This window comes from Tasmannia lanceolata, unplaced genomic scaffold (genome assembly GCF_043159265.1).
Source record: "Tasmannia lanceolata isolate RefF3 unplaced genomic scaffold, GAP_Taslan_0.1 ptg000018l, whole genome shotgun sequence".
In the NCBI taxonomy this organism is placed as follows: domain Eukaryota; kingdom Viridiplantae; phylum Streptophyta; class Magnoliopsida; order Canellales; family Winteraceae; genus Tasmannia; species Tasmannia lanceolata.
Genome location: NW_027518695.1, coordinates 11,238,131 through 11,254,269, shown reverse-complemented (window position 1 = coordinate 11,254,269; position 16,139 = coordinate 11,238,131). Strand labels below are relative to the sequence as shown.

Here is a 16,139-nt window from a genome sequence, read left to right as displayed (position 1 = left end):
CAAAAATTTTAAAAATTATATATGATACTTAAAATTATCTTGATCGAATAATTATTGCATGTGGAGATGAAACCGATAAGGCCACGTTCATTTGAGATTATGACAACTGATGGCGAGTCCCCAAACTGATTAATTGGACTCGAATTACACATTTTTGTGTCCAATAATCAGTTTGGGGGCTCACCATTGGTTGTCATAATCTCAAACGAAAAGGGCCTAAGTGTGGAGCTGAGCACCTTAGCATGAGGCGCTCCTCATAATAACTATCGTCCAATCAAAGATCTAATCATTGTTGCATTTGTCCTCAATGGACTCTTAGGGGCTGTTTGGATATGCGGGTTTTAGAATCCGGGATTTCTTCAAAATTGTAATAAGAGACGAGAAGAAGCGGACAAGTCGATTTCTGACTTCTGGCCCTTCTTTCCATCAACAAGAGAGTAACAGATCATCCCATGTTTCCAGGTTTTAGAAATCTCAGGATGCGGGAGTGATTTCTAAAACCTGGATTTCTCACTTAAAATCCAAGAATCGCTGTCAGGACAGCATACAACAGCTTGATCATGAACCTTCTTTTACACTGTGTCAGGACAGCATGGATTCTAAAATCTGCGTATCCAAACAGCCCCTTTGTGTTATTGGCTTTCCATGCCAAAGATACGAAGTTTCATTAAGAAACATCATTACCCTAATTCCACCACATTCTCTCTCTCTCTCTCTCCAAAAAAAAAAAGGTAAAAGCCAAAACCCACTTGAGAGGAGACCCGCTTTGAGATCCCATCGTTTTCAAAAGCATGGTAGATTGTGTAGAGAAAGTAGAAGCAAAGTAGATATTGAAATTCATTTGGTCATACGTAGAAGATGTTGAGAGCTCAAGTTCATGTACATACAAGTCGAGCTTAAGTTCATGTACATACACGTCCTCCAATGATGACTTATGAGACGCGGATGTGATGCAATATGTGAGAGCGTGGTCTATTTTTTCTTTCGTCTTACTCGTAGCTAAGGAGACTAAGTAAAAGGTAAATTGGACCACATATGGCTTGCTTCTCGATTTTCATCACTCGAGAGGTAAGTGGTTGGAACACTACAATAAAAAAGGGGGCCCAATTGAGTCGTGATGCAATAGCTCTCTCTATATAGCATGAGCTCGCTCACATAACACGCAATCCATTCAATGCCATAAGGAAAGCTACGATTATATATCTCGATTTGACTAAGTGAAACAACATTGCATGTTTTACTTATCATAACTCGTCGTGATCAACTAAAATCATGTTGTATGATCAACTAAAATCATGTTGTATGTCTTCCCTTAAGGCCATCCTGACATGTTAGGGGTAAAATCAGTATGCACGGTACCGATCCTAAAAAACATTCTCCACCACTCGACCGGGTCAAGTCGACCGCCTCAAGCAGCAACACTCCATTTGGTTGCCAGTAAAATTTTTATCCTAGGAGCTTTTTAATCCCAACAGTGAAGTCAATAGGATTTGTACGTTTTTTTTTCCCCTACAATTTCTAAAATTCGCGCCAAAATTTAGGGGTGTCATTACCAAATATGAGAATGGAGAGAGAGGGAAGAGAGAGAGAGATGACATCATTCCCTAGGAAAGAAAAAGAGGGGACGAGGAGTCCATGTCATACTCATTAGCAATCATTACAAGAGTGGAATTAAAAAAATTCTAGTGCTAAAAGGCAACCAAACATGGGATGGGACGAAAATTTTACTAAAAACTTCCTAGTTTTAAATTTTACTGGCAACCAAACAGACCAAACGAGTTGCGATAAGATCCCCTCAACATTTCTCTTTTGCTCGGTATCGAACCTCTAGGGAACCAGACAATCGCGGGAATCTCGCCATTATGCGACCAATCCGGACTATCATTATACGTATGGCGCTCTATTTAAATTCAAAACGTCCTGCCAAGGCCACCATCCAAGATCTCCACCCAGAATCACAAGAAATCATATCTCCACGACCTTATCCTCCATCCATCACGCCCCATGTGGGCTAAATCAAAGGCTTAATTGATATCTTCAAGATCGTGGGCCTCCTCCCCTATAAATAAGGGTATACGCACTCAAGCAACGGCTTTTTGAAACCAATTCTCCTCCTCCTATCCTATCCTGGTCTGGTAACTTGTCTCGGCCCTCCCCACCATTCATCGTTCAGTGTCTGTGATTGCCTATTTCTGACTTGAGTGTCGAAATGGCCGTCCGGAGCCACAACTTCGGGCCCGCTGACGTTTTATCTGTGAGCGCAGGATTACAGGTTCTGCTAAGCTGGTACGTGCAGTCAGATTTCGGGCGTCATCATGACCTATAAGGTAGTGCTATGATTTTTTCTCTCTTTTTTCGGCCGATCCATATAATTTCTCCGTCTTGGCACCCCAAAGCATGATAGAAGTGGTTGAATTTACCTCGCTCATTCTCTAGGTGTGAATCCGAGATATCTTGCACTTTTTCTCAATTATTTTGGTTGTGAAAAAATGGAATCTATAAGGGTTTGGTGACTGAAATGGTGGAGAACACATCGGTAAATCCAACGCTCATCAGCCCCCATTCATTTGCTCACATTCATCAGCAATAAATTTTGAAACTATTACTGTGATAAGAGGAAAAAACTCACATAAAAAAATCCCAATCCCCCTTACCCCCCCAAAAAAACCCTTTTATTTCCCTCGGTAAGTTGCAAATAATCTGATTACTCAAGATCCGTCATTCAGGAAAGTAATGAGCAGCAAGTCAAGAGTGCTAGTGAAGGGGCAACCGCAAAAAATCTGGTCCTTTCCATTTCCTTTCTTTCGAAGGTAGATTTTGTATTTAAATTGGACGAGAAATTGCCTAATTCGATAGTGGAAAGGTCGACAACTAGGGTGGGTCTAGGACCTGTGCTTGACCATAGGATGCCAGGCACACGCCCTCAGATAGGAAAGGTTCGCTCTCTCTGGTTAAGGATTGGAAGGTGATAGGCATCAATCTAACCCGATCGAAGATTAGTCTTTCCTAATATAGATGACCTTGGCTTATTGCTTCATAAATATAAACAAGACTAACTACTCATGAGAAAATATACTTCAGCCAAAAGCACTTCGAAGCGAAGTAAAGATTATATGGGGAAAAGACAAGACAAAAAGAAAATATAATAAAAATGCTTTACTTTTCCATTCTATCATGGCTTGTTCTTCATTGATTGAAGAAAAGCTATAATAGATGGGTATAAACTTCCCCTAGAGTATTTCCTCGACTAGACTATGTTTACTTCCAATGCAAGTAAAATAGAGGAAGATCATGAAAATCGATATATAATACAACCAAAATCTTATCTCTGCCCACCCAATTGGAGCACCACCCAACCAATCAGTCTGAATTGGAGAAGATCGACCTGTTCTGGCCGATTAGCTAGGTGCTGCTCCAATCTTGCTTAGGCCGTCAACCGACTGTGAGTGCCAAACCGATTGTACTACTCAAATTTAAACTTAAATTGGAGTCCAACAATCAGTTTAGCAGTCACATTCAGTTGTCATAATCTAAAATGAGCATGGCCTTAGGCCTGTTTGTTTGAGATTGTGGCAACCGATTGTCACTCGCCAATCTGATTATTGGACCCAAACTTAATGTAATTTTGGGTCCAATAATCAATAATCAGATTGGGGTGGCAATCGGTTGTCATGAAATTGAGGTGATTCATTGTGAGGCCATTGGGTGACTTTCAGGCTGAAATAACTTCAATCTGTGCTTATCTAAGAAGAAAAGGATTACCCTGTTGTGCAGAAAGAAAAACTGACTAAGTTACTAGAATCATTGGAAAACCCAAAAAATAAAACTAGCCCAAGTATGCATGTGAACTACATTGTAGAGGGTGATTCGCTTAATGTCATAAGGTGGCTCAGGAGCTCCTTGGTTCCTCCGTGGAGATTTCTTCGTTTTTTGATGAAATAAAAGACATATCGATAGGGCTTTCGATCTTATATCAGCATGCGAGAAGATCCGCTAATGATATTGCAGATAAGTTGGCAAAAGATGGAGTTTCTAAGCCCGAGTAGCCCCAAAAAATAAAACTAGCCCAAGTATGCATGTGAACTACATTGTAGAGGGTGATTCGCTTAATGTCATAAGGTGGCTCAGGGGCTCCTTGGTTCCTCCGTGGAGATTTCTTCGTTTCTTTGATGAGATAAAAGACATATCGGTAGGGCTTTCGACCTTATATCAGCATGCGAGAAGATCTGCTAATAATATTGCAGATAAGTTGGCAAAAGATGAAGTTTCTAAGCAGGTTTTAGAGCTTTTTGATTTTTTACCGTCATAATTTTATAGCACGGTGTTGTCTCTGTTTTTCTTGGTTTTATGTGTCTTTGTACTTGAGGGGGGACCTTCTCAGTCTTCCTTTTTTAATGAATTCTGTTACCATTAAAAAAATAAAAAATAAAAAAAATTTAATGGACTTGCTTCACAAAAGGAGGAAGTCTTCTTCATCTTTCAGATAGTATTGGGGAAGCCTGCACGTTTGAATTAGTGAAGCATAAATAGCATCAGGCTATATCTTTCAAATGGGAAACAGAGCAATTTTCACATATTAGAATGTACGTACAGTAGCTGATTCATACTAACACCCAATTTAAGCAAAGCAAAGCAAAGCCTAAATATTATTAAAATGCTTGGAATCATATAAATGTGACTATAAAAAACCCAAATGAGAAACTCGATGTAAAGTTAAGTTACCCAAAATACCCAGAGCTTGAAATTAGTGTACCATATTGGGTAAGTATGTGCCAGTTCCTCGTGGCTTTGGCATTTCTTCTACACCAAAGCACCAGAAATTAAGGGTGGGTTCACAGGATAATGGCCAGAAACAAAAGGGAACTGTGATCCTTGAACAACTCCATTTGCAGTCATATGCCGTAACATGTCCCTTTGCAAGTGTACTGACCAACGGAGGTCATCAAAAGAGGGTTTGGGGAACTGAGAAGATAAGTCCAATAGATGTTCAATATGTTATCTAACCTAATGAAAACGTGATCAGCATCTAGTAAAGTAATAGTGCAATTGCCTCTGAGTTCCTATTGCCGATGGAGCCAATCTCCGATGCGGGCCAAGCCCGGCCATGAGCGGGAGGAACTTCCCCACGAGGCAATATTTGAATCTCTCAGCATTCGCATTAATAACAGATTCCTCAAAGTAAATTACAGGCTCACCTCTGTGAACAGAATGCTTCCAAGAAGCAAGAAGCATTGGATGCATTGCTTTGATCCTCAAGAAAAATCAAGTTGGGACGACGGTGGAGGATCAGAGCAATGCATTCAATGCTTCTTGCTTCTTGGAAGGATTCTGTCCACAGAGGTGAGCCTGCAATTTACTTTGAAGAATCTATTATCAATGCGAGTGCTGAGAGATTCAAATATTGCCTCGTGGGGAAGCTCCCCCCGCTCATGGCCGGGCTTGGCCCGCATCAGAGATTGGGTCTATCGGCAATGGAAACTCAGAGGCGATTGCACTGTTACCTTACTAGATGCCTATCACATTTTTACATCGGGCATGCACTAGAGACAAATGTGTTGCCCTTTTGAAGGATCTTGGTGATGAGACAATTGTCGGGGTTGGAAGTTACAAATCCAACGGAGAGGGTTCCCTCAAGGACGGTCAGGATCTCGGTAGCTCGCAGGTGAGTGTGGGGAGGATTGAGACCATAGGGTGCAAAGTCTATACGAGCCATGGTGTTGCCTAGAGTATTGAGTCCTGGTAACTGCACCACAATGACTGGGGTAACCTTGGACCCAAGTGGGTGTGATGTGTTGCCCGATTTGTCGAGCCCGGTGAAGAAGAAATGGTCTGCTTGAGCAAGCTTTGGGTCTTTGTAGACTAATCCATATACCAACACTGCCAAGATATATGGGATAAGAGATTTAATTAGGAACCCAAGTTCAAACTCTATATATAAAAACAACATAAGTTTTAGAACATAATGAGTTTTTATATGGTGCCAGAGAGTGAAGTCCAGTGTAGGCGGAACGACACAAGTACCGCCCTTAAAAAGTGGGCTGATGTTGGATGAAATATCAAGGGTCATGCCGCCTGCACTGGACTTCACGCTCGGGCACCATATAATTTCTCATAACATAATAAAGTAAGACATGTACTTTCCAATTCATACCTTGGCTATTGGGTGCTGCGACAAAAAAATCTTGCAATGGACTAGGGTCATGGGCGAAGGTAAGGGAGCAAGTGAGAGCCAGCATCCCTAAGAGGAGAAAAGAGCGAGCGGCCATCATAATTTGAACAACACTTGTAATAGTATGTATGCAAAAGGCAGAAATGATCCAACAAATCAATAAGTGGGTATGGAAGATGACTTAGTTATTAGTGGGTTTGAGGAAGAAGCTTAGCTAGTAAAGATTTTTGAAACTCTATCATACCTGTATGAAATTGCCCTTTTGGACGACCTCTTTTCTGTTGAAAACTTAACCTTGACCTGCCGTGCAATACTTTAAAACACTTGTTTTTACCCCAATATACAACTTTTCTTTTACTGAAGAACATGGACAACTCAAGGAAATTAAGAACTAGGTTATCATACTAAAAGGACTTAGGAACCAACCTCACCCGGTTGCATCAATGGAAGAATGCCATTTTCAACTTTGATTGCTCACTTTCACCACAAAGGTAAACTCAACTAATATTTCCGACCCAAATGGTTACCATCACAGGGCATCTCCAGAATCTGGACAAAACAGTGACCTTGCCGCGAAATTTTTTACCATGTATCAGAAGGTGGCAAACAGTCCTAAAATGACCTTTTCCCGGGTTCGACGACTAGAATCCAGGCGTTATTTATCTTTGATACTTGCCTCATCTACACTAAACTTGGATAGATTACAAAGAGAATTGATGGTGCTTATATAGAGCACTTACATGATACATATAGAATGAAATCAAAATAACTATGGAAATAGATGATAATAGAAGATTGTAATTTAGCCTAATTTCTAATTCAATCTTATTGCTTAATCTAGCTAGGTTACCTCTCTTAACCTACTTGCCTCATCTACACCAAGACGAGCCAAACGTTCAAATCTACACTAAACTTGGATAGATTACAGAGAGAATTGATGGTGCTTATATAGAGGACTTACATGATACATATAGAATGAAATCAAAATAACTATGGAAATAGATGATAATAGAAGATTGTAATCTAGCGTAATTTCTAATTCAATCTTATTGCTTAATCTAGCTAGGTTACCTCTCTTAACCTACTTGCCTCATCTACACCAAGACGAGCCAAAGGTTCAAATCTACACTAAACTTGGATAGATTACAAAGAGAATTGATGGTGCTTATATAGAGCACTTACATGATACATATAGAATGAAATCAAAATAACTATGGAAATAGGTGATAATAGAAGATTGTAATCTAGCCTAATTTCTAATTCAATCTTATTGCTTAATCTAGCTAGGTTACCTCTCTTAACCTACTTGCCTCATCTACACCAAGACGAGCCAACAGTGAACCTCAAACCAATCCAACGTCTCACATATTCTAACATGCCCCCTCAAATGTATGTGGATTGAAAAATCTACATACGTTTGATTACAATAAAATTTTCCAATTTGAAAATAGAATTTTCCACTAAAAATGCCCATAAGAAAATTGAACCCTTTGATTTGAGCACACTGACGAATTTTGATGATGAATATCCCTTGATGTTGTTGATGAAACGTCGCTTGTTTATGTGCCGCCAAGAGGGCTTATAAAAGCCAATAGATCATAGATCATAGCCTGAATGGACTAGGGACGACTCAAGCCTCGATGAGCAAGTAAGAATGGGTCATTATGGACCAATGCTGGAATGGGCCTCGATGGGCAAGAAATGGGTCACAATAGACTAATGCCGAAATGGGCAAGAAATGGGCCTCGATGGACCAAAGCCGGAATCAGCAAGAATGAGCCTCGATGGGCAAGAAACCACAAGAATATGAGACCACTCTCTCATACACGCACTTCAAGGATCACAGGCATGTACCTTGACGGATTTAAGCACCTCAACTGAGTAGAGGAACTTTATCTATTTTAGGCATGCACCTCAAACAAAGGTACCTCATCTGAAATGAGACAAAGAAGAATGAAAAGTTTCGGAAAAAAAATGAGATTGAGAAGAAGACAACGGGCAGCTAGGAGAGCGACGACATAAGACAATGTGAAAACGCAAGGGAAACAAAATTGGAAAAGGGGTGGCAATATCAATTACAGAGTGTAGGTGCAATTATCAATCTTTGGGTGATTCAATATAAAACAAGTAGAAGGGGGTGACTTGGAAAAAAGTGGATTAAAATGCAAGGCAAAAATTGGAAAAGGGGTGGCAATATCAATTTCAAAAGATAGGTAGCAAGAACAAGACAAGAAGTGGTACACTTATCAATTTAGAAGGTAACAATTATACCAAGGACCAAACAAGGAAGGAGGGGGAATTAAACAGGATGTGCAAAATGACTCCTTGTGATCTTTGGTTGCATGGCATGAAAATAATTCTCAGCAAGTGTCATTGGCCTCATTAACGAGTCATAAATACATGACTTGGGAAACAAAACAACTTCTTAAAAAATCGAATGGGAAAAGGTTAGGTCAGACAAGGTATAGAAAAGAAGGCAACAAGGCTATAGTAGAGATGAATAGGGAATAGGTGACGATGCCTAGAAGATGATGCCAACGGCTTTTCCGAGCAGAGTATTGCAAGATCGCAATGGAGCACCGGCATGGATGAACGAGGCCGACAACAACAACGAGAATAGGCATGCCCGGTCGTGATTAGGCGACAAGGTGGGCTGAGAGGATGTAATTTGGAAGTTAAGAGAAAGAGGAGAAACAAATATAGGGGTTGATGGCAGCCCGGCGGACGGCTAGATTCTAGCCATCCGCCGGAAGTCGGGATCACCGGTGTGGCAAGTAGTGCCTAGGTCCTTTGGATCTAGGGCTCTGATACCATGATAACTTACCAACTTCTCCAAAAGCTTAAGCTGTTAGAGAATGCGTTATTTAATCTTTTATACTTTTAACACTCCCCCTCACGTGTGGCCCCTCTTTTTAGGGTTGGCCTACACGTGGCACATGTGGCCTCTCTTTTGGGTTTGGCCATTGCATGTAGATTTTTGCTATCTGTGAGGTTTGAACTCAGGACCTTTAGCTCTAATACCATGTGAAACTACCAATTACTCCAAAAGCTTAAGCTTTTGGAGAAGTTGGTAAGTTAACATGGTATCAGAGCAAAGGTCTCGAGTTCAAACCCCCCCACCCCAGATAGCAAAAATCCACATGCGATGGTTGCCCCAAAGTGGGACTACATGTGCCACATGTTTGCCAAGTGGGCCATACGTGCGGGGGAGTATTAAAGTATAAAATATAAATAACGCCTCTCTCCAACAGCCTAAGCTTTTGGAGAAGTTGGTAGGTTAACAAATAGAAACCATCCTGAAATCAATCACGGGGACAAAATTAGTCAGGAGATCAAGGTTCATGCTTCCATTACTTATTGAGGTCAAATTAAAAGCTTTTTTCCTTGATGCTTCGTTTGGTTGCACAAAAGCTCGGCAGCCGTCGGAATTTAGTTTGGACTTTCATGCCATTCCACGTTTGGTTGCCAAAATGCATTGGAATCCCTTGGATTCCCTTGGACATCTCTCATGTAATAATTACTTGTCTCTTTCTTGTCCCCTTCTTCCAAAAGCAAAGAATTATGGTTGAATTTTCTAGGGTATGACCATTTCAAAAAAAAAAAAATTCTAGGGAATGATGCTCTCTCTCTTTCTTTCTCTTCCCTCTCTCTCCTCCCTCCCTATATTGGTAGTGACACCCCCTACTTTTTCTCCTACTCTCCAAGTAAATGCCACGCAACCAAACACTACAACACAATTTTCCGAGGTACTTCTAGGCAAATCAAAATGCTTTTCTCCTCCCTTTGACTTTCTATTCCACTACTCTCCGAACCAATCCAAGCAGCCAAACATAGCATTAAAGAAAAATCTCTCAAAATGCATTTAGCAAGACAGATAAATTTAAGAAGACCATTAGTTTCCAAGAAATGGCCAAAAATGATCCCTGGTTCAAAGAAGTAACTATAAACACAAGTAACATCAACTACAACCAAAATTTGTTTTATTGCCCACGGGGGGGAAACTGGGCTAAAATGATAGCAATGAATCCTGTATACAGTTACCGATCAAAGGGGATGACAAAAGGAAAGAAAAAAAAAATAGAATGTACAAAACACTTTCAAAGCAATCACAGAACGACTTTACAGCTTCAAATCGAAGCCATGAAACAAAAGTTCAGACTAGTTAGCATTATAGTGTTCCCGTTTTTCAAATCCTTTATCTATGAATTTAAACCACCCTTCCTACTGCACTCAAAATAGACAAAAGATGGATGTCTTCTTCATCTTTCAGATGGTATGACTGTGGAAGGCTGCACGTTTGAATTAGTGAAGGCATCAGGTTATATCTTTCAAATGGGAAGCAAAGCAATTTTCACATATTAGAATGTAAATACCTTCCCTGATTCGTACTTACACCCGGTTTAAGCAAAGGAAAGCTTAAATAGTATTAAAATGCTCAGAATCATATAAATGTGACTATAAAAAACCCAAATGAGAAACTCAACGTAAAACCAAGTTACCCAAAATACCCAGAGCTTGAAATTAGTGTAGCATGTTGGGAGAGTATGTGCCTGTTCCTCATGGCTTTGGCATTTCTTCTGCTCCAAAAGCACCAGAAATTAAGGGTGGCTTCACAGGATAATGGCCAGAAACAAAAGGAAACTGCGATCCTGGAACAACTCCATTTGCACTCATATGCGGTAACATGTTCCTTCGTAAGTGTGCCGACCAGCGGAGGGCATCAAAAGAGGGTTTGTTGGGGAGCTGAGAAGATGATGGTGAAGGAATGGGAAGAACTGGCCCACACCAGATGTATTCATGGCCATACTGACCATATATTAGGCTTTTAAAGTGACTATCCAAGTCTCCACTGAGGTCCAATAAGCCATTGAAAACTTGAGGACTTCCAGCAACACCTGCCGAGTCCCTTACTCTAAATCCAACATCTGAAATGCCTCTACTACAAGATTCCAGAAAACTGGAAGAATCATTCATTGTCAAAGACTGATTTCCAAGATACGAATCTACTGATGAACAAGCATTTGAACTCAAAACCAGAAAACTATTGATTTGAGTTTCAGCTAAAGGATTTTCATGAGTATTATGTGCTCAAAATTTACTATTGCTTGGATACTCGCTCCCATCCATGTCTGGAAGTAAAACAGAACCCGTCTCTTCATTGGGTACTTGAAGCTTAAAAGACAATTTATGCTCTGGGAAACCAGAGTTAAATTTAGATTGATCTGGGGTTTCACTACCAATCCTTCCATTTTCTGGAAATTGGTTGGAGAAATAGAGATGAGGAGCATGGTGTACTCTTCCAAATGACGAGGTACTCAGTTCGCTACTCGGAAGGAAAGGCAAATGAGTGTCATTTGTGATTTTTGAACCTGAAACTTAAGTTTTTGCATTCCCTTTAGTAAGTCATTGGGGTTCATCTCCAACAGGCTGATGATTGGAGGATTGCACCCCGGTTTGCATTCCAGTTCCATGTTTGCAATCAGACCCATAAATCCTCATGTTATTGATTTCCTCACTCATAGTTTCCCCAATTGGGCCATTGGAAACAATGGATGGTGATCCTGAAATTGTATTTTCTTCCAAACATTTCTCAACATCAGTCTCGAATGACACAGAACCAGACCTGTTAATCAAACATCATACTACCTCGATAATTAGGGACAGGATCTTGCACATGCGGCCTTTGTCCACTACCATGTCTATCCAGTGTATTCATGAAGAACTTGCTGAGTTCATCCACTGTACTTTCTTCTGTTAATAGAAGGATCTGCCCAAGCTTTTGAGTACCATAATCGACATGAGTCTCCTTCCCCCGACGACCTTCCCCCGACGAAGAAGCCACTATGGACGAACCATAGTTGCCAGAGGAGGAGGCGAGTGCGAGAAGTGATGCAAGAAGAGAAAGCGGGAAGCTAAGGGGTTAGAAAAGAGACAAAGCAGGAAGCGAATAGTTTTAAATAAAATAAAGAGAAAATGTGTGGGAAGCATTATTGAAGTCAACATGAAGCATGTAATAAGCCTCGTTGGAAGAAAACAAGAAGTACATAGAAAGTGTATTAGCTTAGAGAGAAAGGGTTGATACACAACTTCATGACTAATTGGAATTAATAGTTTTAGGAATTTACAGTTTTACATGCTTTATTCTTATTTATCTAATGCTAAGTTTTTCGAAAAAGTTCCAAACAATTTTCATTTGTAACTTAATACGAGTCTTCAAGTTTTAAATGCACATTTTTTAAATAAGATCCTTCGGGAAAATAATCATTTAGGAAGAAATAATAATCTAAATAGGAAGCGTACACTTAATTAGGAGGAAATGTGCAGGAAGCATCCAGGAAGTGTGCTTCCCCTAAATTTGGGAAGCGAGAAAACTTAGCTTCTAAAGCGAATTTCCAGAGAAGCGAGCTTCCCATTTAACTAAGAAGATTCCAGTAACTACGAGACGGAGTCCACTGATCGGAATCGCAAGCCCGGCTAGAGTTCGACCTAGTTTCAGAACCTAATCTAGGCATAATCTGAAATTGTGCCATAATCGACATTATGCAAACGAAAGCAAGAAGAAATGGATCCGCCCAAGCTTTTGAGTATCACAATCAACATGAGTTGCCTTCCCCCGACGAAGAAGCCACTAAGGACGGACTCCACTGATCAAAGTCGCCTGCAAAAGCCCAGCCAGAGTTCGACCTAGTTTTGGAACCTGATCTAGACAAAACCGACATTGTGCAAAGGAAAGCAAGAAGAAAGGGAGACTTACTCGGAGCAAGTAGAAAGGATCGAGGAGAGAAAGTGGAACGTAGAGCTAAAAGAACGCTCCAAAAGGGAAAGACGACCTCAAACTCTCACAGACCTATCCAAAGCTCCTGAACTCTCAGAAAGCGACTGATTGCTGAAATGAGAAAAAAAAACAGGAGCTCTCATTTTATAAACGCTCATCGGGCCATCTGACAGACCAAACATCGCAACTCTTTGTCTCCCAAGCCGCCAGATGACACGTGGCATGATCCTACGAATCCCTCGGAAGTCGAAACGACGTGCCATCATTATGCCAAAAAGACCTTTCGAAAAACTGCTCACCACGATTTTCCACTGTGAGCAGCAACGTACCTGCAAGAAATTTGAGGACAGCTCGGATAGGGCAAATCAAGCTCGGACGCCAATAACTCAACCAAAACAGCTCAAAAGCAGCAGAAACTGACTTAGAGCATCCAGCTTGGACGAACCCTCAAAGGCAGCGGTCTCTTTGATCCACGATCAAGGCAGCGGCTGGCAGAGTAAAACGGACATAGTTTTAAAACTCCCCCGAGCCGATTCCCTTTTATCTTGGCCGTGTTCCACGTTGCACCGCATCCGTGTTCTGTCCTACAGGTCAATAAAAACTACTTTGACTCTGCCGAGTTCTGACCGTGTCAACCGAGTACTCAGCCACGTCCGCGCCGAGTCAATAAGGATTTTTCTTGGCCGCGTTCCGCATCGCATCCGCAATTTTTAATACTAAAAACGGTTAGCTAAGGAAAAATTACCACCAAACTCTCCGTAGAAGGCTCCGTCCACTCAGAGCAGCCGAACCTATGAGATAACTCTGAATTGATTTCGAGGAAAGCCGGCCCCGAGCTGCACTCAGATCGACTAAGCAAACACCACGGCCTAACCAGATCGAGCCTAGGTGAGGGACAACCCAGAAAGCCAACCCGATGAAGCTAATCGGGAAGACTACTTCCTTCGGCTTAAGCGACCCAAGGAAGTTGGGGGCAATATGTTATGGGTAAAAATCAGACCACCAATGAAAGGCCGACACGTGGCGCCGAAGTGCTTGGAGATGCCAAGACATATTAAAGGCAACCAGGGGCAGAGAGGTCATCTCACCTCTTCCAGAAGCCCAAAATTGAGCCCTAAAAGGCATCCTCGCTGGCCGCGAGGATAAACATGGAAACCAATTCCTTAGGGAAGTCAGCCAATCATCAGGACTCCAAGAACAGCAAGTTTCCTAAACTGCCGAGGACTCCAAATCTATATAAAAGGACCAAACTCTAAGGTACCCACAAACATGGTTTTAAATTTCAGTTTCAGTCCCAATTTCGGGCTTGGCCGAAACCAAAATTTCGGAATAATACTATATTTAAAAAAAAAAATTCCCGAAATTTAGACCGAAATTTGGTAAACGCGAAATTTCGGATTTCTGCCGAAATTTAACAGCATATGCCCACAACATAGCAACACATTCACTACTCCAACTTCTTTCCATAGCTCTCCCTGCCTCTGCTCAGTTCTACTGTTGGTGCGTTTCCGCATGTCCTGACTTAAGAATCGGAGGGTCCTTCCGGAGTCCAAACACTGGCCCCTCTATGCTCTCAGGTCTCATGTCATTCAAAAGGACCCGAACTAGGAGTGTAAACGAGCCGAGCCGAGCCGAACCGAGCTTGGCCAGGCTCGGCTCGGCTTGGCTCAGGCTCGGGCTCGGGCTCGGGCTCGGCTCGGCTTGGCTCAGGCTCGGGCTCGGGCTCGGCTCGGTCGGGCTCGGCCAGGCTCGCGAGCCTTAACGAGCTTGGGTATATTAAACAGTAGGTTGATAGAATGTTTGTACTTTACTCAAATATATATAGCAAAAAGAGGGAGTTTAGAAATATTTTTTTATGCGTGCGAAAAATGAGAAGCATGACACAAACTGACAAACGTAAAGATGAAAGCTCAAAATAAACTGCAATCAGCTTGTCAGTCCCCCAGGAGGCCATCTAGTCAACTTGCAAAATCAGCTAGCTGTCTTGAATGAGTAGCGTTCATTATAATAATAATAATGAAAAACTCAACCTAGTCAACAGCATAGATGCAAGAGTGACAGCATTCCTGCCTAGCTGTTGTTTTATGGCTCTACCCTCTATTTTTTAGTTTCTTTCAAATAAATTTATCTACTTATAATTCACACCCCTCATCTTCCCTGGACAGCCCTATCTAGTGTAATTTGACTACTTTTTTTACACTTAGGGGGGCTGGTCCAAGTAACAAATGGGGTTCCAAAAAAAAGTGACATATTTTGCCTCCCCCTTTCACTCCCGGACAACCCTTTTAGTGTGTGTGTGTGTGTATATATATATATATATATATATATAATTCTTAACGAGCCGAGCCGAGCCTGGCCTAAATCGGGCTCGGCTCGTTAAGCTTAACGAGCCTGGCAAGCCGGCTCGGCTCGGCTCGTTAAGGATTCGAGCCGAGCTCGAGCGAGCTTCCGAGCCCGTGCCAAAATCGACACCCTTAACCCGAACCCATCACAGGACCACCTAGCTAGAGAGCCACAGTTGGGATTTCGACACCAAGAGTACTGAACTCAGATAAACATGAAACTAGAAAGAAAAATGAGAAGACAAAAAGCACTAAATAAATTGTACAAAAGTATGAAATACCCATGAAAGAGAAAATTAAGAAACGCAAAGAAGAATAAAAAGATCCTCACGTGGCTGCCAATGAAGCCTCTAATCAACCTTTGTAGGCTATCAACAACAGGCTTCCTCCTATGCTCAGAGTCCAACTGAATCTTCGATCCATCCATCGGGAATTCGATGAATCGGGGGATTTAGGGCAAAAGGTCGTGTGGGTAGATGGAGATCAACAAAAGAGATTCTATCAAGTTTTGATCTGTAACAATAGAGAAAACGAAAATTCCTCTGCAGATATAAAGGAATCCAGCTGCGTAGGCGGCGTTTTTGGGTGTACCAGATCTGAGGTTCCTTTTTGAGATTGGTTTTGGTGTTTTTTGGGTGTACCAGATGGTCCAGATCTGACTACTCGGTAGACCGATTTGGGGATCTAAAGTGGAACCCAAAAATCCCTCCCTACATGAGGTTCCTGAGTAACGCCCTAAAATAAATAGGAAACAGGCAGGTGTGGAAATATCAAACATGAGGTATGAAAATATCAGACAATGGAATTGATATTGCCACACCCCCTTCTTTTAGTGTATTTTAATGCCCCGAGT

General features: G+C 41.6%; 1 long non-coding RNA gene across 1 annotated transcript; it reads right to left on the bottom strand.

Moving 5' to 3' along the window:
• Nucleotides 1–4,516: 4,516 nt before the first annotated feature.
• On the bottom strand, nt 4,517–16,020 carry LOC143849858 (uncharacterized). The gene is made up of 3 exons (XR_013235886.1): nt 15,618–16,020; nt 6,152–6,238; nt 4,517–5,877 (listed from the first exon to the last, which is right to left on the bottom strand). It is a non-coding gene; the product is annotated as an uncharacterized LOC143849858 (long non-coding RNA).
• Nucleotides 16,021–16,139: the final 119 nt, after the last annotated feature.